At 47.9% G+C, this 26,190-nt stretch overlaps 1 long non-coding RNA gene across 1 annotated transcript in view; it reads left to right on the top strand.

The window, feature by feature from the left end:
• The window catches only part of LOC143211962 (uncharacterized), a 71,636-nt gene extending 46,685 nt beyond the window's left edge, over nucleotides 1-24,951 (top strand). The window contains exon 2 of the long non-coding RNA XR_013009583.1: nucleotides 24,866-24,951. This is a non-coding gene — a long non-coding RNA (uncharacterized LOC143211962). The remainder of the gene's footprint in view (nucleotides 1-24,865) is intronic.
• Nucleotides 24,952-26,190: the final 1,239 nt, after the last annotated feature.

Raw genomic sequence — 26,190 nt, 5'->3', positions numbered from 1 at the left:
CGTGGCCAGGAGGAAGTAACACGGCTTTTCTGTATCTTCTATGGCTACTACGCCGTCGTCAACCTGCTCTAATACTTCCCTACTAACGAAAGTGATCGACGACCCCGAATCCACTAGGGCGCGAACCGGCAGCGTTCCGATCAGTGTCCCGACAGTTAATAGTGGCGGTCTCTTCTTTCCGAACGTTAATACTCGGGCCGATACTAATTCCGGCGAAGTCCCTCCGGCCCCCTCGAGTGACTCCTCCCCCCATTTCCCGCTGACGTCTCGCATTTCCGGCATTTCTGTCTTGTTATGCCCGGCGCTCCACACCCGTAGCAATGTATTTGCGGGGCTTCCCGGCAATCCCGCGACCTATGTCCTATCTTCCGACAGTTCCAGCACTCGAACGACGAATCTCCGGTGGCGCGTTGTCTGTCGCGCGTCGGTCCCGTTCGCCGCTCGGTGTTCGCGGTTTCTCCCGGTTTCCTGGGTGGGGTTCTATACGATTGGTCCCTCGACTCTGACCGGTAGCCCGATTCCCTTCGCCCGGCAGCTGAAAAATTTTTCGCGCACGGCGCTAAAGAGTCCCGTTTACCCGGTCCGAGACGGGATTTTCCGTATTCGGGTTTGGGTGATCAGTTACTCGTTTCGCCACTTCCGGCAGCTATCGCGTTTGCGTATTCGAATTGCACGTTCCTCCCTCTCCCCGGTTGTTTATGAGAGGCGTGGCGGTTGGGGTCATACGCGAATATCGGATGGGCCATCTCTGATGGCTTCGGATTACGTTTTAATTCCTGACTATCGGATTCGCGTTCAGCCACTATTAACGCCTTCTCCAGCTGAGGGAATTTGGTGATATTGGCTAACGAAATCGCGTTTCTAATGAGCGGCTTCGCTCCCCAGTATGTCCGATTCACCTTCTTATCCTCCGGCCACGGTGGTACTAATCTATCGAACATCCCTCCCATGCTCGTGAGGTAGTCGCGAACGGGTTCATGTTCCCCTTGCGAACGATCTTTAATGTTTCGCGTTAAGGTGTCCTGGTATTCCGGGTCGCCGAAATAATCCCAGAACTCGTGTACGAACTCGGTCCACGTATCTATTTCCGCGGCCCTCCTCTTGTACCAGTGTAATGCCGTACTCTCCAAACAGACGGTCAGGCAGCGGAGCAAATATCTATCCGGGATGTTGCTGTTTCTCCGGTGATCCTCGAGGCGTTCGAGGAAGGCTGCAGAGTCTTCCCCGGGCGCCCCGGAAAATTTTGTACGCCACCGCCGCATGACCTCCGTTAACGGAGTCCCCCGGCAATACATTTCCCCGCTGATACCCGGGGAGGGTTGCGTCGAGGTTCTAGGGAAAGTTTCCGGCCTCCGTTCTTCGGTATCCCGCGGAGGGGAATACGAGGGTTGTGGTGTTTTTCTATCGAAGAGCGGTACCGGTAGATTGAAGTTGCGCGGTGGCGACCTCCCCTCCTCGGCCCGCTCCAAGTCCGAGGCTACCGCGTCCGGATTATCATCCCCGTCCGCGCCCTCTTCGTTCTGGGAAAAGTAGTCGTATTCGTCCCCCTCCGGTCGGCCCGGTTCCAACATGGTTTCCCGGCAGCGCAAAACCCTTGACCGTTCGACTTCCTAACCTCGTCCTAATCTGCCCCGGCAATAAACACGGCGTGTTTATAGTGTCGGTTGTACTCGGGTGAGATAATCCCTCTCGAAGGTCTCGCTTCCCAACGCGCGAACAAAAGGAACCCAGTCTCGACCGCGTCTCGCTAACAACACGCGCTTCAAAAAAAAATTCTCGAATTCCGATAGTACTACACCGGGTGGCCTAAATGCTTTCCTATCCCGGCAGCGTGAATATTTTCTCTCGACAAATCGCAACTTCTCCAGCAATTCTCACAAAACCGTACCGATGTAACTCGCAAAAGTCTCTCGTAAATCCAAAAGTGGTGATCGTTCAACGATCTCGCTAATGAACGTTTCTGCCCGGCAGCTTTCCAAACCGGCAGCAAAATATCGTTCCGCAAATAATTTTATCACCCTTAGGTGATCGCAAAGGGCCGCTCCTTCCGGCAGCTAATAGCCCGTATCGCAAAAGAATTATATTCTGGTGAGCGTAAGATTTTCGAACGATAATCACAAAACGACACGTGACGTTACTTTCTACGACGGCACAGCTTCCTAACACGCCCCGTCCATCACCACAGTTTATATCGGGTTCCTCCGTATCAGAGGAACCACCCACACAAAAAAAATATACACAAAGTTCAACGATAATTTGCAAATGTTCACGAAATATGGGGGTCTCCTCGGTGCTATACTGGGGTCCGAACGCGTCGGAGCCGCAGTAAAAAAAAAATTCAATAAATTAAGACCGACCACGACATAAATATTAAAACAAATAAATAGATCACACGAAATAAATTAGATATTACAGAAAACAAAGCTAGATTCTAATGAGGAGAATAGCGCGAAAGTCAGAGAGTGTGAAGAATAAGCAAGTAGGCGAAGAAGAGAAAAGAAAAGTAGAGAAAAGGAAAGAGAAGAGTGAGAAGAGAACAGAAGTATGAAATGAGAAAGAGAGAGAAGCAATAGAGAGAGTAAAGAAGAGTGGTCGCTATTCTCACCCGAAAATTCAAAATTATTTACAATTGATATTTACAATTTAAACTCGAATGTACGAGAGAAAAAAAAATTTTCCAACAATAAATAAAGACAACACCCGATCAAATAAATAATAAGAACAACTACGGAAGAATAAATATCAAAGTTAAAGAAATGATTGAACGATAAATAAATAGCACGGGGAAGACCGAATTAATCAAAATGGCAGATATTCATTTGTAATCAAAATTGTTCATTTCCACACCGAACCTCATGGAATATACTAGAAACACTCCACCGAAGTCGCATGCCCAATCTCCTCTTACAGAGAACAGTTTACCATTCTCCTTGAGCAGAATTGCGCATGAGACAACTGATCGCGTTGCTAGTTATTCTCAGCTCGATGTGCGTTCCATAGCAAAATTACACCGCAAAAGAAAATATTTCAAATATCACATAATAAATGAATTCAATTAAATAATCAGATGCAACAATACACAATCAAAACCGGCAGCTGTAGTTGAAATCAATTTCGGAAATTTACATCCGAAATTAAATTCAATCACCACCACAACAAATCAAATAAATTCCAGTGAGGACAAGGTAACATAAGAAATGTGCTCGCTTCGTTGGCTCTGCGAAGGTCGTAAACGTTTCACGGTCGGAACGGGTGTTTGTCTTTCGACGCCTGTACGGCCTCGCTCGCGTACCGACTTTGTTCGTTCGACGAGAAGCAAATTGAAAAAGTCGAATACTACGTGAGAGCCTCGCGTCGTTCCGCGTATCTCTTTTCGAATCAGCCCTTTTACAAGTCGCTTTTTCAGCGAGAGGTCCCTGTTCGGGCGCCAAATTTGTCACGTCGTTTCTCGTTTCTCACGAAACGATAGCGACACCGAGTATTTACAGGCGTTTCCGCCGGGCCACGTTCGGCCGCGCGAAACGTGGTCCACTCGGGACAAAAAATTGTACGCAGGCTCGTCGTCTCTCAAGATATCTTACGTGAAGCTCGGGCGCCAGGCACAGAAGGTGCCACGCGAAATCCGCTAATAATCACCGCGAGAGAGAGAGAGAGAGAGAGGCCGACATACGAGCCTGCGACAATCGAAATTACGCGAAGATGTTCACGAATGGTCGCAGGATTCTACGCGGGTCGAACACGAGGCATTCCCCGCGGCGGGAAGGTTTCTCACGCAATAAACACTCTCGTACTATCTTGGTTAACACAATTTATTGTTTCGATGTTATAATGACGCAGCCGGCAGCGACCGGCAGCGTTTTGAGGTTAACCGGCGCGTAACAGGTGTTCGGCAACGAGAGCTCGTCGTACGCGCGCTTCGACCTTTCCTGGTCCGTTTCTGTTCGCTACGAATCCGGCAGCAACGTGATTTTATTGTCGGCGTTCACGATTTTCGCGTTCTACGCCCGAATTCGGATGGAATACGCGTTATCATTAGCTTCTCGTCGGCGGAACAAGTCGCGGAAATACGACGAGAGCACGTGGCGGCGTCGCACCGTGGGACGACTCGAGGTTCGAATTTAAACGATCAAGATACGCGGATCCTCGAAAAGAAATGGCGCCTAGCACTCGAAAAACCTCCTTCACCTCGTATAGCGAGGTCAACTATACTCGGATCCTCGCTAACCGACCTCTGGCACTAGCACCCGCGAAATTCCTCGCGCTCTTGATCTCCGACGGATTCTCGCCGTTCGCGGATTACTTTGAACCCGTCTCGAACACCGGCAGCTACGAATTCCCGTCGGTGCTTCTACAACGCGATCGCGGACACGACACACTACCGAGCCAACGCGAGAAGAATCACTTTAACGAAAAGAGAACTGGCAAAAGCTTACCCAGGGTAACGGTTGATGTTCGCTTCCTCGTCCCTCGTTTCCGGCAGCTTTTCTTAGCACGATTTACAACACTAATCGATTATACAATGGTTCAGATTCTACGCACGACTACTCTATATTCGAGTCAACGAAGAAGTGATCCTTCGCGGCGTCTCTCGGGAACGCGGAAGAGAAGCGTCCCCCCCTTGCCGCTCTAATCCCCCCGCACGCAGTTCGACCTATCGCGGATAGATTTTCGGACAGGGCCTAGCCCTGCGTGACGGTCCCTGGCGCTCGGCGATTCGGTGGCTCTCCGGCAGCGACGCGTGTGTATTGGCTGCTTCCCGCAGAGGTGATCGACGGGAGCCAATCCGGTAGCGATCCGGTAGCGATCCGGTATCTCTCCGGATGAGGCGACGGCAAGACAGCTGAGATTCCTTGCTTGGCATCGTCCGTCCTTGTCGGCGCCTCCAGGTTGATTTTCCTGTGCCACGTCGATTCCTCTTTCCTCGCGGTGTTGCAATTGTCGCCGGCGCCGGTCTCTGTGCCTTCCTCGGCGGGAGAGGTGCTTCGGGTCCCCCCTCGGGGTCCGACTACGGTCCTGCAGATACGCGTCACGCAATTGGCGCGACGCTCAAAAATATTAGAACTCGCCCATGGGTCTCGTTCGCACCCAGGGCGAGCGCTCGCCACGGCGCCTCTCGTGTATTAGGCTGCCAGAGGGTGACCCGGTCTTCCGATAAACGCATCGGGTGACGTTGGCAAAACTGCCACGTCACACGGTATTCGCTTCGTGGCGCGGTGGTCGCGCGGCGCGGGGCGCGTATCGGTGGTGCGCGACGGTTCGGTTCGGTCTAGTTCGGCTCGGTTCGGTTCGATTCGGCGCGCCTTGATACCCGTTTCTACTAGTAACAGGCCTGCCCTGTACAGGTCTGTTACAAACTAAGGCGTAGGGCAGCGTCAAGGCTGCCAAAATTTATATAGGCAGCTACGAATAAAAAAAAACTTTTTAAATGCAATAGAAAATTGTGTATTTGTTATAAATAAAACCATAAAAACTCGAAGAAAATATTAAAAGTTGAAGAATGAACCTCTTTAAAAATAAATAACAAAGATTTAAAACGAATTAAATATTACAAGTATTTTAATAGCTATTAAAAATTTACAATGACAAATTTTCAGGACTATCTGTATGGGGCTAGGAAAAATTATTTTATACTTTTTAGTCCGTCTTAAAAACGTGGTATTTTGAAAAAGAATTTTTTTTTGTTAAATTATACTTTTTAGTCCGTCTTAAAAACGTGGTATATTTTAAAAAATAATTTTTTTTATTTAAATAATTATTAAAAATTTTTTTTATTTAAATTTTAACACCACGTAACTTTTATGCCGTTGCGATGAGTTGCATATGTTTAAAAACAATAATTTATGCAAAAGTCATGAAAATCTTAAGGCTCTTACAATTAGTCAGACTTGTAGATCGGTAAAAACACGTACAAAAACAATTTTAACATTGACAAAAATATGATTAATGTAATGTACATTCCTTCTGTAACAATATCCGTCACATAGTTCACCAGAAAGATCACTTCCAAGATAAAAATTATCACAGGAAAAAGGTTGCGTACGAATGGAATGCTGCGATCAAAGACGTGTGTATCGAACAAGTGCTATGTTCTAAGTGCAGGCACGGGTGACTGTTGAGGTAAACACAGCTATGGAGTGCACCACGTGATGGCATATTCATTTATCTATTTTGGGACACAACCACAACTTTCTATGTAAATTTTTCCAATTTTGATTTTTGGCCAGGTTTTCAGCCCAAATACCACTCCGTGCGCCGTGCATTTACGTGAAGTGAGGTTAGTTTAGCACATGCTTGTGCACGTGTTTGCATTAGAGTAAAGAGTATTCCAAGTAAAAAAAGCGTGTGTGAGTGATTCGCTAACTTCAGCCACTTGTCACGCAATTGTGTTGGTGAAACTTGTCACTGCCATTTCAGGTAAGTTTTTATTTTATATTTATTTTTAGTCATCGTAAAACATTACTGGAAAAAGAAAAATACAAAAATATTATTAGCTTGGAGGGAAAATTCTATCGTCTTTTAAAGAAAACATTTGAGTGAATTTATAAAAATACATGTTTAATATTATTCAATGATATAATTTCCATTATTTGTAACAATATGTTGCCATTTTTCAGGTAACCTATCAATTCCTGGTTTCCGATGACTTGGTATTGTCTTGGTGAAACTTTTCACTGCCATTTCAGGTAAGTTTTTTTATTTTATATTTATTTTCAGTCATTGAAACATTACTGGCAAAAGGAAAATACAAAAATATTATTTGGTTGGAGAGAAGATTCTATCATATTTTAACACTAATCCTATCAACTCCGGTCAAAATGACCAGTTCCAGGTTCATATTTTGCAATTGGATAAGTAATAATATTGACTTCATAAGAAACGAATGTATAGATATCTTTAGTAGTGCACAGTGCACATATTACAATAGGAGCCGCACAAAGTCTAAATAAAATCAATCTTGTCATTTTTATAAGGGAACATGTGTACCAGTTACTTTTTAGACACGGTAGGTTTAGCGTTAAAGAAAACATTTGAATCAATTTATAGAAATACATGTTTAATATTATTCAATGGTATAATTTCCATTATTTGTAACAATATGTTGCCATTTTTCAGATAACCTGTCAATTCCTGTTTTCCAATGACTCGCTAGTTAAAATGTGTTTTTTATTTATAAGCAAAATTACCTTTTTATTTAAAATACGATATAACTTTCTCTCCAGCCTAATATATTCATGCTAAAAAATCTTCCCGTTTATTGGACAATGCTTTTCACCAAGAAATTCTAATTTGCAGATGCAGCAAAGATATCAAAAACATCTATTCATCAGGAAGAAACAAGTGTTTCCATACAGATGTGGCTTACATTAGCGGAGGACCGTGGAAAGAAACAAAACAGTTTCAAGAGATTTTTAATATTAAAATTTAGAATTTATATTTTATAATTATACAAATACATATATTGTTATAAATATACATATAGATAAGTATATTGTTATAAATATATATAAATATATTGTATTATACTATGTACCTAATGTGTTTGTAATATATGAAATTTTGAATCAATTTAAATTAAAATTAAATTTAAATGTTCTATAAACGCCCTGCAAATGTCCTGTTAACAACATTCCTGGGTTTTAAGTAAAATTCATCCTATTGGATAGTCATTGGGAAAACATAATGTGGGCCTAATGCGGTGTGCCGCTTTGGATAGTCTTTGGGAAAACCTAATGTGGCCCTAACGCGGGTTTCCTAATGCGGGCCTCATACGGCTTTCCCAATCAGGCAGTGAGCAAATTCCGCGTTACATTCCGCATGCCTGCCCAATGGGACATCAGATGGAGACCATCCCCAGTTGAACCTCGTATGGCACCTTTTTTTTTTTTTTTAACGTAGGAAAATTGCTTTACGCATACCCCGTCCTCCTGGGGGAAAGACGGGGTTATATGGGGCTTGTCTGTCCAGAAGGGCCAGACCTATCTACTAAAAAACCTACGGTGACCTCCCTGAGCTAAATTGGAGGTGGTCGGGATCTCGAGATCGAATGCGACCGACCACCTCCAGTCCCGGCTTAATGCCCCTATCCCGGGGGGAGTGAAGCTCCCCCCAATCAAAAACCTAATGCTATATGGAGCCCATGCGGGTCACCCACACGGTGTCCCCCATCCCTGGGGTTACTCGGCTGGGTACCCCGAGCCCCAGCTCGAGACATCCGCGACCCCCGGAGACCCCCCTCCTCGCTCGGGGAAGAGAACCCAAAAGGGGTTCCCACCCGGCCGAGGAGGGAGGTTTCCGCACGAGACAAGGAGGGGACAGAGGCGAGTTCCGGCTCGCGTCCGTCCCCTCCCCCTGTTCCACCCCCCTGGTCGTCCCCCGTAAAACTTAAAAATATGATAAAAATAAAATAAAACTAGAGGGCTATTGTTGCTCGCTCGCTTCGCTCGCTCACGAGTAGGGATGTTTTTGCGAAAGGGTTAGTGGTACGCATGGCTAGTGGTACCTATAGCTATTAATGTTTTTTGATTTGGTGTGTGACTCTCCACGAGCCACACAAAGAACTTCCCGATTCGTTAGTTGCAGTATATTATTATCATTATTTAGTGTACGTTTTAAGAAGATTATACGTTTTCAGGGAAATTCAATAGTTTTCTACTTATCAAAATGTTTGCTATATGGCGTCGCATTAAACGAACATCGCAGGCTCGTTGCTCGCTTGGTTACTTGTTATAGCGTACTGATGTTGCAAAATAAATTGTCTTAATTAGTTTTTCGCAAACGATACAACTCCTCATTATCCGGGTTTGCAGTATTGATCTTGGTTTTCTGCGATACTGTTAATTTAAATTGTCCCAAAATATATAAACCGCGCTTAATTTTGAAACTCTGCTCAGTGCTACATACAACATTTGTAAAGTTCGTTTTTCTGATGTTTTAAAATTCAAACATACTTTTCTCGTATGTTTGTCCCTGATTTTTATGAATCGTAATCGCTTCAGCAGGAACCACTGGAAATTGACTACGTGTGATTTGATATTTTTCCTCACTCGACATATTTACTTGATTCGATATTTTTATTCTTGGTGTTAAATTTTTATGAATATTTGCATTTTTCATATAATCATGTTACGAGCCAGGGCCGCGAGCAGCACGAGTGGCCGGCGAAGGGTTATTACCCTAGGAATATGATATAAATTTGTTAGTTAAGGAACGCGGACGAACCCAATGCGAAATTGGGGAGCCGCTAGGATTATTGACAGCGAGGACGAACCTGACGCGAAGTCAGGGAGCCTCTAGGAATGGAGTCAAACGCAGACGAACCCGATGCAAAACCGGGGAGCTGCTAGGAGGTTGTATAATAGCACAGACGAACCTGATGCGAAATCAGGGAGCTGTTAGGATGCGGACGAACCCAATGAGAAATTGGGGAGCCGCTAGGTTGGATAAATCTCTGTTCGGACAATTGGAATGTCGCGAAAGAACCTGATGGTTAATCAGGGAGTTGCTAGGATAATTAGTAAGCCTCGTAACTAGTATAATTTAATTGATACAATCCGAGCGGTAAGATTGTATCATGTGGGGACGTTCAATTACTTGGTTAGGATATTGGACGATAATTATGGGTTTAATGAATTTGAGTTAATTATCAAAGAAGACAAATATATTCTTACTATAGAGTTTCGTTCTACAAGTGTACTTGTGTCGCGAATGAACTGAATTTAGAATAGGAAAGAAATTGAAAGGTGATATTACCTAAGCTAAGACGCACGGTGTTGACGCACTGGCAATGCGGGGGACTCGGAGCAACCTTGTCACTGCCTAACAGATTTTAGACCGAACTCGCGGAATCTGTACGGTTAAACTTTGATTCAAAAGGAACGAACGTCCGATCTCACTGGTAGTTGACTTCCGAGATGCAGCACGACGCGACACTATTCGTGATTACGACAGTACTAGCCCCCGAGAGTAGAAATGTAAGGGCTTATATAGCCCTGCAATGACGGGTGGTACTTGTCAGTACCCTTCAAGTGAACATTCGTATTTTGTCAACGACCAGTTGGTCGTGCGTACGTTTGGGCCCTAAACTAACCTAAACAATTATGTAGATTTATCTAGGGAAAAACTCTGTTCGTTTATCTAGGACGGTTCCTGCCAGAGATGATATTGAACACCTGTTCGTCATCCGTAACATCTCCCCACCAAGAAGAAACATCGCGGTTCCCGTGATGCTTTCTCATCAGGAAGGAAACGTCCTAGATACAATAGACTTTAAGAAAAAAAAGAAAAAAGCGGAGAGAAAAAAAAATAAACTGAAGAGAAAAAATTTTTAACGAGTGTAGTGTAGGTGTAAGTGTACTTATTGCTAGGTGGTGCTCAGGTAGAGACTGCTGTCGGTGGAGGTAGTCCTGCTCCTTAGAAGATCGTTATGCATGGTTTCCATTTGCTGCTATATTACGGATTCGGACTATATTTGTTATTAGTTCCGATAAATAGTCTCCATATGTCTTCAAAATTGTACCGGTTGGAAATGAGGTTGGCTCTCGAGCCTGTTTACCAAAAATTAATTCATATGGTGTGAAGTTGGTAGCTTCATGAACAGACGTGTTATAAGAAAACATTGCAAACGGAATTAATAAATCCCAATCCTCGTAGTTCTCCATATAGTGTTTGAGGTATTCTGTAAGAACAATATGGCTTCGCTCCAATGATCCATTAGTTTGTGGTCGGTATCCGGAGGTGGTGATTTGTTTAATCTTGAATATTTCTGACAGATTTGTCATAAGAGTTCCAATAAAGCTGGTTCCCTTATCCGTGAGTATGGCTCGAGGTGTCCCATATATTGCAATAAAATGCCGTGCAAAAGCATCTGCGATGGTAGTGGCTCGGATATTAGGTATCGCTACTGCAATACAATATTTGGTTAGATTGTCCTGCATGGTGAGAATGTATCGGTTCCCTCCAGGTGTAATTGGTAATGGTCCAACGGTATCTAATGAAATTTTTTCAAATGCGTCCAACGGTGTGTCGGTGATCAACATAGGTTGTCGAGTTTTCGTTCTGACTAATTTTTGCTCCTGACAACTTTTACATTTTCGGATGTAATCCTGAATTTCGTTGCGCATGTGCGGCCAATGAAATCTTGATCGAATGCGATTGTAGGTTTTTGTAACTCCTTTATGCCCTCCTATTAGGCTATCATGTGCTTCATGGATGATTTCTTGCCTGTCTTCTACGGAAGGTGTAGTAATAACACAGTTACATATTGTAATTTGATAAGTTGAATCTGTAAAGACTTCTTTTAATGCTTTGAAAAGTTCATCAGGCGATGATTTATGATGATCTCCGGTGGCGGATATTCGAAAAGATTTGCTCCTATTTTGTTCTAAAGCAGATTGAAGAGTTTTCAATCCATTAATTATATCCAATCCTTTTGGTTTATCATAGAAGTTATCGGAAATTACAATGCTGAAGGTTTTAAATAACCCATTGTTTGAAATTATGACCTGTCCCTTTTTCGGTCGTGCAGCTAAAAGTTCTTGCTTATTTATCAATCCCGTGTCCAGTAACAGTTTTCCTACGGGGGTTATTAGGTTGCGATCAGCTGATATGAAATGTACATAATGGTCTTCCTTTGCGGTAAGGGTGTTTGAAGAAATGCTAATCCTCTGTTTCGGTTCCGGCGGCGCTTCCAGGTCAGTTTCGGTAGAAGAACCATCGGTATCGGCGTCAAAGAATGGGTAAGGGTCGGCTGTGCGATCAGGTAGTTGCCGCGTCCTTGCTTTGCGTATTATATTGTTTGGAAATCGAATTACGTTGGGTTGCAAAATTCCACCTATTTCAGGAAATGGTACCTGCGGTATGTAGGGTACATCCTGCTGTAAATTGTTCCTATTCTCTATAACGGTGTTTTCCAGTGGCTCCTCAAACGAAATTAAATCACCAGATAAGGTCGTATTCTTATCCGTAGAAAAAATTTCTGTGGAGTTTGCTGCGGGCAAAAAATGGCGTGCGTTGTCCTGATCTTCGTCTGGCATCACTATCTCTTTAGATAAACTCGGAAGAGTTCTATTTATGTTAATAATTGGTGAGTGTTGAACCTTCCCCAGGGCGGGTTGTTCCGTCTCATCTGAACTGCTGCTTGTTTGTTGATATTTCGGCCGTTTTTCTCGGTCTCGATGTAGTTGTCTGACGCGTTGTCCTATTGAAACAGCGTCGACAGCTGTTTTCGGTATTTGGATTTTAAAATCGGGGTCTTTGACTTCCCTCGGGATGAGTGGTAAACAGGTGGAAGTAGGATTACGTGATAATGCATCAGCATTCTTATTTGTTTTTCCAGATTTATGGACAACCTGATAATCATATTCTAATAGTCGGAGCTTCCATTTCATGAGTCTTGATGTCGGATCTTTCACAGAATGCAGCCAAACTAATGGTCGATGATCTGTAACCAATGTGAATTTTGTTCCGTACACATACGGTCGGAAATATTTGACGGCGTATACCATTGCTAAACATTCTTTTTCCGTGGCTGAATAATTTCTCTCTGCTTTGTTGAGGCTGCGCGATGCATAAGCGATCGGCAGATCATTTCCTATTTCGCCTTGACTAAGCACGGCTCCAACGGCATATTCGGAGGCGTCTGTTGTAACGACGAATGGTTTGCTGAAATCTGGATATTGTAAAATAGGCTCTCGACAGAGTTCTTCACGTAACTGCTTGAAACTGTTTTCCTGTTCTTCAGTCCATTTGAATTTTCTGCCCTTTCCTAGAAGGTCAATTAAAGATTTTGCTTTTGTAGTGAAATCTGGTACGAATCTTCGGTAATATTCTACTAAACCCAAAAACTGTTGTATATTTTTCTGTGAGGTAGGCGTTGGGAAATCCTTGACAGCCTTTAATTTTCGGGGATCAGGTTTTACTCCCTGTCTTGAAATAATATGTCCAAGGTATGCAACTTCTTTTCGTAAGAATTCGCATTTATTGGTTTGAAGAGTTAAACCATGTTCTCGCAAACGGTTTAATAATTTCCTGACTTTAATGTTGTGTTCGTGTAATGACGCAGCGTAAACCACGATATCATCCAGGTAAATGAAAACGTCCGTTCCCTGGAGTCCAGTTAATACCTGATCCATGAGGCGTTGAAAAGTAGGTGGTGCATTTTTCAAACCAAACGGCATTCGTGAAAATTCATAATGTCCATTAGGGGTGGTGAAAGCTGTCTTCTGTCTGTCTTTCGGATCCATTTCTATTTGGTGGAACCCACTGGCAAGATCGAAAACGGAGAAGTATTTGGCTCCTCCGAGACGATCCAATATTTCCGTAATTTGAGGCAGTGGATATTTATCGGAAATGGTCTTCTCGTTAAGCGCACGAAAATCTATTACCATGCGCCAACGTTTGTTTCCTTGCGCATCTGGTTTTTTGGGTACAATCCACAAGGGTGAATTGTACGGAGATTTCGACGGAGTAATAATACCATCGGATAATAAGCCATTGATTTGCTTTTTTATTTCCTCTTGGTGTACAGGAGGGTAGCGATACTGTCTCGTGTTAATCGGAATCTCATCAGTTGTATGTAAGGAGTGCTTGAAATCAGATGCCTTCCCTAATTTATCTCCGGGGAGATAAAATCGATCGGGAAATTCCTTTATCAATGCGGTGATGCTACACCGTTCTTCTTTGTTCAGGTGACTCAAATTTAGCGTTTCGGAGATTCCCTGTATCCTATCTTCTCTATTTTTGAAATTACAATGTTGACGTACCTCTGAATAAATATCTTCATCTGATGTGCTCAAAATGTCGTAAGGTTCCACGATTTGTGGCTCTATTTCTACGTCTATGGCTTCCTCGCTAGTGTTGGTTGCCATAACATGACATTTTCCTCCGTCGTTCAGGACGGCGGCTTCTCCTATGTAGAGTTGTTTGTGCGTTTTTATGCGTGGTAAATAGCCTTCTTTTATCCTTGGATTAGCTATTCTTATGGCAATCTGTTGAGATGTTCGGGCATCGATGCGATGTTTGGTCCGTACATCTGAGTCCTGCTGGTAATTTGAAAATCGAATAGGCCTGATGGGCTTATTTTTTAATACCAGTGTCCCATGGTAATAAGAAATTTCTGCTTCTTCCTGTTTTAAAAATGGGCTTCCTATAAGTCCATCTGCTTCTATTGCAAGGCGCTTCACTACGTAGAAAAACGCAGGAGCTTCGTGTATGTGAAGTATCGTAGTTCCTAGAGTGCGAATTGGATTTGTAGTAAGACCAGTTATTTCAATTTCTTCGCGTGAAACAATTTCTGCTCCTTCTCCTAAAACGTCAAGAACGACTAAATTTACGGATGCTCCACCATCAATTAGAAATTCTCCCGTGCCTGATTCCAGTTCTGGGATTTTGATTTTGATTCGTGGTGCTGGAGCTTCCTTGATGAGGGTTTTTCCTCGAAGCGGACAGTTCTTTGGCGAACTTCTTTGTTTTCGCTCATCGTGTCGCCTGTACGGTGAGCGCGATCGAAGTTTAAAGATTTGTTCGATTCCACGGACGAATCTCGCGAATCTCTTTGGAATCGCGGACTACGCGGTCGATTCTTGCAGAATTTTCCATCGTGTCCGGATGTTCCGCAATGCCAACAATACGATTTTGACATGCGATTCCTATCGGAATTTTTTAAAATTGTATACCGTTTCTCTCCGTCTCTCACAATTGACGAATCCGAACGGTTGGAGGGGGAACCGGAGGGGCTCCTGTGACGCAAGGTCCAGGCAGACGCTCGTCCTTCTCTCTCCTCCTCAAAACCAGATGGTCTCGTGCGTTGATCCCTGTGTCGGTCATATCTGCTTGGAGATAAGGGATATGACACTTCACGATCGCGGTAGCGAGAGTCCTGGTCATATGAATCTCGGCGGGACCACCTTGATGGTGATTCACTCCGAGGCGACTGTCGTCGATTCCTTAATCTTTTATCTATCTGTAGCACGGCGTCGTAAGCATCCTCCAGATTTTTTATATCCTTCAAGATAGCCGACACCTTCAGGGAAATCCGATCCGGTAATCCATCGATGAAGTTTTCAATGACGTCCTTTTCCATCAATTTGATAAATCCTTCAGCATGTGCCTCGTATTTTTCCCTCATGGCTCCGCGCGTACAGTAGACCAAGTGGCCTGTCCTATCGATGTATTGTCGTAGGCTCTCTCCTTCGCGAATATGTAGTTTCGCGATTTCCACTTGATAATATGATAGGCTCTTGCCGGGAGCGAACCGTTTCTTCAAATGTTGAATTAACGCTTTTACGGTAGTAAACTTGTGCTCTAATGTGCATCTACGTGCTGGCCCGACGAGCTTAGTAAGAACAATTGCCAGATACTCGGTTTCCGTACCCTCCGGAATCAAAGTTAACCCGTCCTCTAAAGTTTGCGCGAAACGAATCAAAGAGGGGTCTTCCCCGTTAAAGGTCGGAATTGTCGAAGTAACATTCTGTAAGCATGTCTTTTGCGTCAACAGCGACATAGAGTTTGCAAGCGAAACCGTCAAGTTCATTATGTCAACGAAAGAAATATTTGCAGCTGAATTCGGCATTTTTAATGAATGTAACTAGAGAAAACTAGTATATTATCGAAACCTTTTAACTAGGAAAACTAGTATATTATTGGTATAAAAGCGTGACTAGCGAAAACTAGTATATTGCTAATAATATTGAGACGTAACTAGGAAAACTAGTATATTGTCAATACTCAGGTACGAGTAATTTAACGTAGTAAACCCAAAATTAAAGTGATCCTAAAATAATTGAACTATCCCACCGCTGTCACCAGTTCTGTTACGAGCCAGGGCCGCGAGCAGCACGAGTGGCCGGCGAAGGGTTATTACCCTAGGAATATGATATAAATTTGTTAGTTAAGGAACGCGGACGAACCCAATGCGAAATTGGGGAGCCGCTAGGATTATTGACAGCGAGGACGAACCTGACGCGAAGTCAGGGAGCCTCTAGGAATGGAGTCAAACGCAGACGAACCCGATGCAAAACCGGGGAGCTGCTAGGAGGTTGTATAATAGCACAGACGAACCTGATGCGAAATCAGGGAGCTGTTAGGATGCGGACGAACCCAATGAGAAATTGGGGAGCCGCTAGGTTGGATAAATCTCTGTTCGGACAATTGGAATGTCGCGAAAGAACCTGATGGTTAATCAGGGAGTTGCTAGGATAATTAGTAAGCCTCGTAACTAGTATAATTTAATTGATACAATCCGAGCGGTAAGATTGTATCATGTGGGGACGTTCAATTACTTGGTTAGGATATTGGACGATAATTATGGGTTTAATGAATTTGAGTTAATTATCAAAGAAGACAAATATATTCTTACTATAGAGTTTCGTTCTACAAGTGTACTTGTGTCGCGAATGAACTGAATTTAGAATAGGAAAGAAATTGAAAGGTGATATTACCTAAGCTAAGACGCACGGTGTTGACGCACTGGCAATGCGGGGGACTCGGAGCAACCTTGTCACTGCCTAACAGATTTTAGACCGAACTCGCGGAATCTGTACGGTTAAACTTTGATTCAAAAGGAACGAACGTCCGATCTCACTGGTAGTTGACTTCCGAGATGCAGCACGACGCGACACTATTCGTGATTACGACAGTACTAGCCCCCGAGAGTAGAAATGTAAGGGCTTATATAGCCCTGCAATGACGGGTGGTACTTGTCAGTACCCTTCAAGTGAACATTCGTATTTTGTCAACGACCAGTTGGTCGTGCGTACGTTTGGGCCCTAAACTAACCTAAACAATTATGTAGATTTATCTAGGGAAAAACTCTGTTCGTTTATCTAGGACGGTTCCTGCCAGAGATGATATTGAACACCTGTTCGTCATCCGTAACAATCACGATAACGAGATCTTACTTTCACTCGTAATCTGGGCAATTGAAAATCTAACCACAATATAGACGGAATTTTAGTATTTTCTTGTAAAGTAATAAATTTTAATATTCCGCATGTGTGCTCCATTAACCAATCCGTTTTCAACATTAATGTTATTAATAATTATCATATTGTTTATATTAATTTTCAATTTAATCTCAGTTAATAATTCGTTTTGAACTGATTGTTTTTTTAAAGATTGTAATATAAATTTTTTTTGTACTTTCATCGATATTCTTTGAAAATGTATTCTTGGGAGTAGAGATGATTAACTCAGTCTTGCATTGGGATAATTTTCGATTATTGTAAGCGGAAACATTAGCGTAAGGTACAAAAAAAAAATTTTTTTTTTAATTTTGAAGAAATGAAAAAAAAATTTTTTGTGTAATTACGTTTGTTTCTTCGGTGGAAACTTTCCGTTCTCTCGTATAAATTGCATTCTTGAATGAACTCCTTTCGAAAAAAAATAAAAAAACTAAAAAACTACTGGACCAAAATGGACCAAAATCTAATCAGCTCTAAGTTACGACGGGGCACATCGATTGCATCATTCATCATTCTGATGGCGTTGTTACTTTTTCAGAAAACGTTAACGAAAAATTTGATACCATAGAAACAGACATACGCGCGCGCACACACACACGAACATTTTGATAAAAATAGTCTAAAATGACCCCAATGACCATGAAACGTGAAGATCTGCTAAAAAATCGATTTTCGATTTTCGGGGTCATTACAATAATTTCCCTATATAATCGGGAAGTTAATAAAAGTCAATAAATAAATAAATAATAAGTAAGTAAATAAAATGGACAAAAACACAACAAACATAAGAAGGGGGGGCAAAATAAAGGGGAATAAAAGATAAAATAGATAAAATATATAATTTAGAATAAAATATAAAATAGAATAAAATATAATAAAATAAAAAGGAGGTCGTTCGACCGGCTGGCCGCTAGTTGTGGCGGGGGGAGGGGATTATTGCTCCACCTCGCCCCCAGCGACCTGCCCACCCCGGGGGCGCCTTAACGGCCAGCTCCCCTTGGCGGCGGTGGAAGTACTAAGTAGTCCCACCGCCGCCATTACGTCTGCGGCCCCGTACAGGGGGCCGTCGGCCTCGTCGGGGTTGCCCCGCCGAGGCTAGCCTCCTGGCGGAGAGGGGGTCGGCTTCCCTCTCCCTCTCCGCTGCCTCCTTCTGCGTTATCACAATCTCGCAGAAGGAGGCAAACGCTGCTCTTGACCTCTCGCTGCCGATCATGTGGTCGACCACGACCGGCAACGAGAGGTCCATCCCCATTACGCCCCTAAGGACCCTGTGCGGCGCCGACCACGCTGGACATTCTTCCAGCGTATGCCGCGCAGAGTCCTGGGCCTCCTCGCAGTGGTGGCACTGCGGCGTCGGTTCCTTCCCGATGCGACACAGGTACTCCCCGAAGCATCCGTGCCCGGAGAGCATCTGCGTCACATGGTAGGTGAGCCTTACCCAACTCCTGCACCATTCCTCCAGAACGGGCAGGAGTGCCCGGACAATTGGCCGGTCCGAGTCGGCGGAAGCGAATTCCTCCCGCCACCGGACCAGGATGTCCTGTCGGGCCTGGCACCTCAGCACTTCGACCTCCTCCCCCTCCGGGCATAACTCCCCACGGCGGAGAGAGCAGGCAATTTGGTAAGTAGTTGCCTGCTCCACCGCCCTGAGATGTAGGAGAGTCATACCCTCGACGAGGCACGCCGCCTCCCCGGAGATGGTGCGATAGCCCCGTATGGTCCGAATGGCCAGCCGTGGTTGCACGCGGTTTGCGAGCAACATGTTACGCCGGCTGGCCAGTAGCTGTTCGGACCACACGGGGGCTCCATAAAGGAACTTAGCATGCACCACCCCCGAGTAGAGGCGACGTATCCGATCATCGGGCCCCCCGATATTGGGCAGCAGCCGTCCTATAACGGCCGCCACCCCATCGACTCGGGGGGCCATACGGTCGAAGTGCTGTTCAAAGCACCAGCGGCTGTCGAGGGTTAGGCCGAGGTAACTCATCTCGCCTTGCACCTCGACAGAGGCATCACCTACCCGGATCCAGAGTTGGGGTGGCTGCTGGCTCCGAGGCAACGCGTGTAGCCACATTGCCTCGGTTTTGCCTGCAGAAATCTCCAGCCCCAACCTCCGGATCCCACCGACGACGCAGCCCACCGCTGCTTGCGCCAGGCTCAGCGTCCTCCTCCACGTCCCCCCCTCGACGACCACCAGAGTATCATCCGCATAGCAGATCAGGCGGACGCCGAGGGGAAGGTGAGCCCGCAGCACCGTGTCATATGCGAGTAGCCACAGGAGCGGTCCAAGGATTGACCCCTGTGGCACTCCGCGGTGCATCTCCTCCCTCCGGATGTTTCCGTCCCGGCCCGGATATTCAAACCACCTGTCCCTCAGGTAGTCCCGGATGACTTCCTTGAGGTAGGAGGGCACCTGGTAGTAATCCAGGGCCCTCACTACCTCATCCCATGGCAGGGTGTTGAAGGCGTTGGTGATATCAAGGCTCACCGCCAACAACACCCTGCCCTGAGCGACAGCCTCTTTCCTAATGGAGGCGAGGCGACCGACGGCATTTACCGTCGATCGCCCCCTCCGGAAACCGAACTGGCTGTCACTCAGATCGGGACCACCATGCTGGGACAGGTGCTCGACGAGGCGGTCGGCTATGATCTTTTCGTAGATCTTACCCGCCTCGTCGAGGAGACACAAGGGCCGGTACGCGGAGGGAGTGTCCGCGGGCTTTCCTGCCTTGCGGAGGAGGACCAGCCTGGCGACTTTCCATTCACTGGGGAAGACTCCCCGGCTCATACAGGAGTTTAGCGTCTGTATGAAGACCGGGGCGAGGACGTCCAGGGCCCCAGCCAATACCCGTCCAGGGTCCCCGTCGGGACCGGGGGCCTTCTTGCCCCCTTCCCGGATCCTCTGGACGGCTCGGGAGAGCTCACTCTCTGTGACCCCGAGTTCGTCGGTCCAGTTGGTATGGACCGAGGGGGGCGGGTTCTCTCTCGTTCCCTCCGAAGGGGGGAAGAGTGTGCTTAGGACCCGCCCCAGGAACTCGGGGTCTAAGTCCTCTGTAATGGGGGGCGCCTATGGGCGGAGCTTATTGAGCACCGCTTTGTAGGCGCCCCCCCCCCATGGATCCCTATCCAGGGTTCCAAGGAGAGCTCATCCCAGGCCGCGGCCTTTGCAGCGGCAATTGCTCGCTGGAGAGCCATTCGGGCCGCCCTATACTCCGAATAAAGGGCGGCCACTGGGCGGCCTCCAATTGGGTGGCGTCGACGTGCGCGGGTGTACTGGCGTCGGGCGCGGACGCACGTGTCCCTCACGTCCGCAATTTCGCCCGACCACCAGTACGCTGACTTTTTCGGGGGGTGTCTCTCGGCCCGGGGCATCAAAGCGAAGCATATCGACTTCATTACGCCCCGGAACCATGACACCCCCTCGTCAGTTCCGCGCTCCTTGGGTTCGATCCAGGAGAAGGCGAGAGCTGTGGCTCTCAGGACATCCTCGTCCAGTCGCTGCAGTGCCCATCTCACAGGCGCTGCGTGGGTGCTACGTGGGGGGTGGGGGGAGCAAGTCCGCCTGTTGTTGCTGGGTGGCCTCCACCTCCATGATGATATGGAGGTGGTCCGAGAGTGATTCCCACTCAGTGGCCACCCGCCAGGCGGACACACGGCGTACTGCAGCGGGGGTGGCCCAAGTCAGATCGACTATTGACCACCCGTTCCACCGTACGCACGTGGGTACGAAGCCCCGGTTCACCAACAGGAGCTCCATGCCCCCCGCCCAAACCTCAAGGGCCTCGCCACGAGAGGTGGTCCTGGGGTTTCTCCAACCTGTGGACTTCGCATTGAAGTCCCCCAGGACCAGCATTGGACCGGCTAGGTGTGGTGTGATCATCACCTTCAGCCGGTCCAAAAATGCCTCGAACTCTGCGAGGCCGCAGTTGGGCGAGAAGTAGCATCCCGCGACCAGAAACCTTCCCCACTTATACACCACTACCCCTCGGCTCCGCTCGACCACGGTGCCGGGGGGGGGAAGTCCCCGCCCTTTCGGGCCCATATTGCCACGGAGCCCTCGTCGTCCCCTACCCAAGGGGAGGAGTCGGGGACGCTGTAGGGCTCCGTGACAACGACCAACCCGACCTGTCTCTCGGCCAGGCCATGGACGAACAAGTCCTGGGCCCGGCGGGAGTGGTTCAGGTTGGTCTGCACGACCGGGAGCGTCATGGTCATTATGGTGCGGTAGACGCTCCCGGCTCGGCCACCTCAGGGTCGGGTGGCTCTGGGGGTGGAGGGTCCGCCTCCATATCCTCCTGGTTCCTCGTAGGGGCGGGAGGGGGACGTGCTGGTCCCCCCTTCACCGGTACGGTCGGAACCTTAGGGGGCTTTCCCCCATTTGTTCGCCCCTTCCTCGGTAGCGGAGGGCATAAGCCGCTCCCCGCCATGTGCCCGGCCGGTTTTTCCAGCTCGGTGCATATTGGGTACCGGGGGGCGGCCGAGCACGCATTAGCCCGGTGGCCGGTCTCACCGTACTTGTAGCACTGGCCGCTCCGGTCGACCGCGCTAGTGCACCGCTGCCTGACATGTCCCACAGCCAGACAGCGGAAGCACTGCAACGGCCTCGCGGCCAGTGCCTCGACTTTCGCGGTGGACCAGCCACGCTTATCCTACCCGCGCTCGCCAGTTGGCGGACGGCCGCGGCGGGGCATTTCAGCCACGTGGTGCCCAACCCCGTGGTCGGAGACTTAATGTCCCCTACCTTGATAGTGTCGGGTGGGCACCCCGTGGCCTCAGCCACCGCCGCCTTTACCTCCTCGGGGGTGACGGAGTCATCCAGGCCTCTCAGACGGAGATCTGCCGTCTTCAGGGGCCTGTTGACCCGCACCCCCAGACCGCTTAGCGCAGCGGCCATCTTGGACGCCAAGGCATCCGCCTTTGCAGTCCCCTCGGGCCCGGAGATCTGCAACAGGAGACCCCCAGTCACCGCCCGTTTAGTGCGGATCTCCGCCACTCCCAATTCCCCCAGCTTGATGGCGGCCTTGGCCGCCGCCATGGCCTCCGCTAGGGTGGTCTTGCACCCCTCCGGAATGGTCAGCGAAATCGCCGCCATCTTCGGAGGGGGGGGGGCACTCTGGGCGGCACCTTTCCTCCCTTCCTCTTCCCCTTGGGGTCCCTAGGGGGGCCTTTGAGGGGGTTGGGTTGGGGGGAGGGTTTGCGGCCTTTTTTCCCGCTACCTTGGCCTTCCGGCCCACTACCTCTGCCCAGGCCGGCTCACTGCTGGCCGGGGCCGACTTCGTCGGCTGATCCTTGGGGGCGGGGGGTGGAGGGGGGGCATAAGGGCTGCCGCTGCCTGTTGCCCTTTCTTCTTTTCCTTTTTCTTGCCCTTCTTTTCCTTTTCCTGGGCGTCGGGCAGAGGAAAAGGGCGGGAGGGCGTGGGATCCGCCGGCGCTCCGCAGCGACGCGGAGGGGCAGGGGACGAGCGGGCGGTTCCAAAAACCGCCTTACTGAGGTCCGCCTGCACCCTCTTGATCGGGGCAAGCTTGGCGTTCAATAGGGCGCCAAGCTGCTCAAGCAGCCCCGTCGAGCCGGACCCAGTCTCCGGTGGCGGAGGAGGAGGGCCCTCCTGAGTGCGTCCCTCCCGGGGGGGAGATGATGACGACGACTGGGGAGGGGGGAGGAGTTGTGTTGCAACCCTCATCCTTTTCATCGCCATCATCTCCTCCCTGTAGGCCTCGATAGTGGCCTCAAGTTTCGCCAACTTCCCCCGCAGGTGTTCGTTCTGCTTTTGCAGAGATAGTATTCAAGCTTCTGCATCCTGCGTGGGAGGGAAGGTGGCGGCAACGGGCAGGGCGGCGCTGGGGGGGGCCGGATCTTCTTCCCCTCTCTGCACTACTTCTAACAGCGCCGCCTCCGCGTACCGTGCGAACCACTTAAGGTCCCGCACGTACGTCCCCTTAAGGTTTCCACTCTTAAGGGCGGTCCACTCCACGAGGCGAACCCTCTCCAAGAATTCCTGTATTATGTCGCCCGTGGAGAGGCCGCTGATCCTCCCCGCCATCTCCTCCACCGCCGGGGTGGAGTCCTTTTTCTTGGAGGACTTGGAGGGCTTGGTCTTCTGGTTCCCCCGGTTCTGCTTATTATTGTCCCCCTGGGTCTGCTCGTCGTTGCTGTCCGTGAACTCCCGCCTCCTCTTGTGGGATCTTCCGGACATTGACGTTTTGTCTGGCCCTCCACCCGTCAGCAAGTGACCAGCGCCACCCAGCCACGGCAGATCGTGTTCAGGGTCTTCGGGGACGTCTTCGGGGTCGTCGATGATGATATACCCCAGGTCTCCCATTGGCCCGCCAATCCCTGCAGGTTTCGACGATTGGCGAGTAACACGGCCCGCCGATCCCGTCGAACCTCCTGCCTTATCCACGTCCAGAGATGGGGTGGCACTGGCAGATGCCACTCCCACCTCTGGGACCTCTCCCACGCTCAGAGCATGGGAGGCAACTCCGCTCACGGAGGCATCGCTTGTCGCCATTACTTCTCGGGTGGCCAAGTGGTCCACCAACCCGAGCTCGCGATTGCCGGATGACGACGCCGGGGACGCTCGCGCAACGTCCCCACCGCCGGTACTGGGGTATCCCTCCCCTGCACCGTAAACTTGTTTCAAAGGGAACTTAGGCGGTGTCATTTAAACAAACTCTCCTACGTGCCCTTTCAGTCGTCATACAATAATCCGTCACTGGGGTGCACTGCGTTCGTTTTTCTACTGCCATACAGAGATCCGTCAGTGCACCCACTCACCCCTCGCTCCGTTCGCACACGACACTGGTATACATCAGTGCCGTGCCCCAGGGTCCACCACGAGGAGGTGGAGCGAGAGGATTTAGCTCTGTGACATCCCTCAAATAGGGAGAACGGACCGACAGTGGATCAGAGTCTCCACTGTCGGCGCCACAGAGCCTAGGACCCCTCGTATGGCACCTGTTAGGAATGCCTAACTTAGGCATGCACTCGACCATCCCCATTTGGATCACGTATGGCACCTGTTAAGAATGCCTAACTTAGGCGTGCACTCGACCATCCCCATTTTGACCACGTATGGCACCTGTTAGGAATGCCTAACTTAGTCATGTACACGACCATCTCCATTTGGACCCCGTATGGCAACTGTTAGGAATGCCTAACTTAGGCGAGCACTCGGTCATCCCCATTTGGACCATGCATGGCACCTGTTAGGAATGCCTAACTTAGGCATGCACACGACCATCCCCATTTGGACCACGTATGGCAACTGTTAGGAATTCCTAACTTAAGCGTACACCAATGCTTTCCGCATTAGGTCCACATATGGCAACTGTTAGGAATGCCTAACTTAGGCGTACACCAATGCTTTCCGCATTAGGCCCACGTTCGTCGTTAGGCATGCCTAACTGAATTTCTAGTTGGGATATTGCCTTTATTTTTAACAATATGAAAAAATGTTATGGACAAAATTTGCGCGGTATAGAGGGGGACATGTTGTGACATAAACATTTTCTGCGTGGGTGGAGGTGTTACGGATAGAGAATATATTCCGTTCGTTTTCTCACAGGAATCTCTTCCAGATCGTCTCTGGCGGGAAGCGTCCTAGATAACCTTTCGAACCCTTTGATTTAGGACCGAGCTCTGGCTCCGATTTCGTTAGAAGTGACAAAAATGAGAGTCTGGCCCTAAGCCCTAATCTCTAAGCGCGATTAGATAATGAACAAAGTATTCCATTCATTGTAGGGGTAAGTTAGAGCAAATTCATTGAACCTATAATTATCGTCCAAAATCCTTATATAGTAATTGAACGTTCCCACACGATACAACCTTACCGCTCGGGTTGTATCATTTAGATTATATTAGTTACGAGGCCTACTAACTATCCTAGCGAATCCCTGATTTCGCATCAGGTTCGTTCGCGCCTTACCAATTATCCAAATAGAGATTTTTCCTACCTAGTGGCTCCCCGATTTCGCATTGGGTTCGTCCACGAAAACTATACCATCCTAGCGGCTTCCTGATTTCGCGTCAGGTTCGTCCGCATCCTAACAGCTCCCTGATTTCGCATCAGGTTCGTCTGTGCTTTTATCCAACCTCCCAGCGGCTCCCCAATCTCACATTGGGTTCGTCCGCGCTGTTCTACAACCTCCTAGCAGCTCCCCGGTTTCGCATCGGGATCGTCTGCGCGTCATTTCCTAATGACTCCCCAATTTCGCATTGGGTTCGTTCACGAAGTTTCGCCTTCCCAGCAGCTCCCTGATTTCGCATCAGGTTCGTCTGCGTCTGATTCCATTCCTAGAGGCTCCCTGACTTCGCGTCAGGTTCGTCCTCACTGTCTACATTCCTAGCGGCTCCCCAATTTCGCATTGGGTTCGTCCGCGTACCTTAACTAACAAATTGATACCATATTCCTGGGTTTATAACCCTTCGCCGGCCACTCATGCTACTCGCGGCCCTGGCTCGTAACAGAGGCATAGAGGAAATCTCAAGGTCACCATGATTTTTTTAAAACGAAAGATCTACCTTTTGTATCATGAATCGATAGACTCGAATTCTGAGTAGAAATGTATTGACCTCCATATGCCTTAAATTTAATTGTAATTATTTACTTTCAGGGCTTCCTCACCGATTTTGATGAAATTTGAATATGTTGTCAAACTCATCATTCTGAACAACTTTTTCCTATACATGTTAGCGCCGCTCGATTTTAGTTTTCGAGATATTTGCGAAAAATTATCGCTAATACTGTATTGAATTTTTCGTATTTCTGCATGCTCTGCGGCAACGTAAGCCTGTCCCGGCCCACGATTTGTTTACATTTTGCTTGTAAACACGCTGCGGAGATGAGAGAAAAAACAGGGTCTCACTCTGACCATACATATATACAGTGGAGTGAGTAGGCACTGGACTTCGATAGTACAGGCGACCCAGGACTTCGATGGAAGAATTACTGTAACCGTCATACAGAATTTGAACTAGTAATGGAGAAATCATGAGATCAGAATTAGTTAGGGATAGGTGGAGGGGGGGGGGCGGAGAGCGACCACGCATACGAAAATGTAGGAGTAGTCTTTCAAAACTGAAAGTTCACCCTATATATGTATGGTCAGAGTGAGATCCTGTTTTTTCTCTCATCTCCGCAGCGTGTTTACAAGCAAAATGTAAACAAATGGTGGGCCGGGACGGGGGTGGCTCTATGGCGCACAAGACGATGACGCACAGCTCTTTGGCGCAC

The sequence above is a fragment of the Lasioglossum baleicum genome, chromosome 9, assembly GCF_051020765.1.
Source record: "Lasioglossum baleicum chromosome 9, iyLasBale1, whole genome shotgun sequence".
NCBI classification, from domain to species: domain Eukaryota; kingdom Metazoa; phylum Arthropoda; class Insecta; order Hymenoptera; family Halictidae; genus Lasioglossum; species Lasioglossum baleicum.
Note: the sequence above shows the minus strand (reverse complement) of the source record. Positions and strands in the feature narration are given on the sequence as shown.